The sequence below is a fragment of the Myotis lucifugus genome, unplaced genomic scaffold, assembly GCF_000147115.1.
Source record: "Myotis lucifugus unplaced genomic scaffold, Myoluc2.0 scaffold_437, whole genome shotgun sequence".
Taxonomy (NCBI): domain Eukaryota; kingdom Metazoa; phylum Chordata; class Mammalia; order Chiroptera; family Vespertilionidae; genus Myotis; species Myotis lucifugus.
Genome location: NW_005871485.1, coordinates 656,665 through 659,481, shown reverse-complemented (window position 1 = coordinate 659,481; position 2,817 = coordinate 656,665). Strand labels below are relative to the sequence as shown.

Sequence of the window (2,817 nt, the reverse complement as noted above, 5' to 3'; positions counted from 1 at the left end):
CCTTGCCGGCCTGATTGCCCCCAATTGCCCCCCTGGCAGCCTGCTCACCCCCAACTGCCCTCCCCTTCTGGCCTGATCACCCCTAACCACCTCTGCCTCAGCCCTACCACCATGGCTTTGTCCGGAAAGACGTTCGGAAGGTCTCCCGGTCTAATTAGCATATTACCCTTTTATTAGTATAGATACCCAAAATGTGTAAGTTTAAATAAAAAATCACTCATACCAAAACCAGAAGGATGTCAAAGTAAATGAAAAAGGATAATCAATAGATGCCAATACTAAGATGACAGAATGTCAAAATTATCTGACAAAGACCTGGGAGCAGCCATCATTAAAATGCTTCCTTCATTAGCAATTAAGGACATGTTTGAAAAAACTGAAAAAAAAAAATAGAACATCTTGACAAAGAAACAGAAAGTATTAGTAAAAAAAAATTGAAGATATAAAGAATCAAATAGAAATGGTAAAACAAAAAATAACACACAAAAAACTCAGTAAATGAACTCAAGAGCAGGATGTAAGAAAATAGGGAAAAGAATCTTTAAGCTAAAAGATAGAATAGAAACTGTCTAATCTAAACACCAGAGAGAAAATAAACTGTAAAAAATGAACAGAGCCTTGAGGATCTGTGGAACTACACCAAAAGATCTAACATTTGTTATTAAGTATCAGAAAGAAAGAAGAAAGAGGGCAGGAATAAAAAAGTACTCATTAAAATAATGGTTACAACTTCCCAAATTAGGCAAAAGAAATAAATCTACATATTCAAAATGTTAGTGAACCCCAAAAAGAGTAAATTCAATGGAGAAAATAATAAAATACATGAAACCAAGAGCTGTTTTTTTTTAAAGGGTCAATAAAACTGTTAAAACTCTAGCCAGGCTAATCAAGAAAAAAGAGAGAAGATATAAATTATTAATATGAGAAGTGAAAGGGAGCCATCACAACTCATTCCATGGACATTAAACGAATACTCTATGCCCACCAATTTGGTAACTTAGATTAACGGACCAATTAATTGAAAGACAATCTATCAAAACTCACTGTAGGAGAAACAGATAATGAATATATTTTTAGAACAATAATTAATAATCTTCCCAAACAGAAAGCACAGGTCCAGAAAGTGTCACTAGTGAATTTTAGAAAATATTTAAGTAATAATGCTAGTTCTTTAAAATCTTATCCAAAACATAAAAGAACTTCCTAATTCATTCGATGAGGACCAGCAACACCCAATACCAAAGCCAGACAAAGACATGACTAGAAAGGAAAATTATAGATCAATATCTCACATGTAAGTCCTTCAACAAAATTATAGTAAATTAAATCCAACAATGTATAAGAATTATACACCACAGTCTGGCTGGCATGGCTCAGTGGCTGAGCATTGACCTATGACCTGGAGGTCATGGTTTGAGTCTTAGGGCATAAGCCCAGGTTGCAGGCTCAACCCCCAGTGTGGGGCATGCAGGAGGCAGCCAATCAATGATTCTCTCTCATCATTGATGTTTCTATCTCTCCCTCCCTCTCCCTTCCTCTCTGAAATCAATAGAAAAAATTTTTAAAAAGAGTTATATACCATGGGCAAATGGAATTTATTCTAGGTATGCAAGGGAGGTTTGACATTCAATAATCAATTAATGGCATTTACCACATGAACCTGGCTAAAGAAGAAAAATCATATAATCATATCAATAGATGCTGAAACAATATTTGACAAATATCAACACCCATTTGTAATACAGACTCTCAGCAAACTAGGCATAAAAGAGAACTTCCTCAACTTGGTAAAGAACATTTGCCAAAAACCTACAGCTAACATCATACTTATAGTGAGAAACCAGATGCTTTCTCTTTAAGTTGGAGAACAAGACAAGGATGTCCTCTTTCATCACTCCATTAAGTACTAGAAGTACTAGTTATGCAACAAGGCAAGAAAAGTAAATAAAAGCTATACAGATTAGGAAAGAAAAAATGAAATCACCTTTGCTTACAGGTGATGTGATTGTCTATGCAGAAAAATTCCACAAAATCAAGCTCCCACCTTCCAAAAATATATTTTAAAAAAACCTCCTGGAACTTATTAGGTATTGTGGCAAGTTTGCATGATACAAGGTTAATACATAAAAGTCAATTGCTTTTTTTGTCAACTGCTTTCTTATATAATAGCAAGAAACAATTAGAATTTGAAATTAAAAAACACAACAGCAGTTACATTAGCATAAAAAATGAAATACTTAGGTACAAACCTAAAAAAATGTACAAAATCTATCTAAAGAAAACTATAAAAGTCTGATAAAAGAAATCAAAGAGATTCAAATAAATCGAGAGATGTCCATGTTCATGAATAGGAAACAGCATTATTAAGATGTCAAATTTTCCCAATTTGATCTATACATTCAGTGAAATCCTAGCAAATTATTTTGTGGATATCAACAAACTGATGATAAAGTTTATATAGAAAGGCAAAAAACAGAATAGCCAACTCAATACTGAAGGAGAAAAATAAAGTTGGAAGACTGACACTATTCAATGTCAAGACATTGGATAAAGCTACAGTAATAAAGACAGTGTTATATAGACAAAAATAAATCAATGAAATGGAATAGAGAGTCCAGAAATAGGCACACACAAAATACAGTGGGGCCTTGACTTACAAGTGTCCCGACTAACGAGTTTTTTGAGATACCAGCTGTCTCTTGGCCAATTTTTTGCATTGAGTTGACAGAGTAATTTGAGTTAACGAGCTCCTTAACGAGCTCGGTCTCAGAATGAATTAAACTTGTAAGTCAAGGCCCCACTGTATAGTCAACTAAT

At 34.1% G+C, this 2,817-nt stretch overlaps 1 protein-coding gene and 1 pseudogene across 4 annotated transcripts in view; one reads left to right on the top strand and one right to left on the bottom strand.

The window, feature by feature from the left end:
* The window catches only part of UVRAG (UV radiation resistance associated), a 274,963-nt gene that overhangs the window by 154,132 nt on the left and 118,014 nt on the right, over nucleotides 1-2,817 (bottom strand). The gene's annotated exons all lie outside the window — the stretch shown is intronic.
* The window catches only part of LOC102433524, a 3,291-nt pseudogene continuing 1,451 nt past the window's right edge, over nucleotides 978-2,817 (top strand).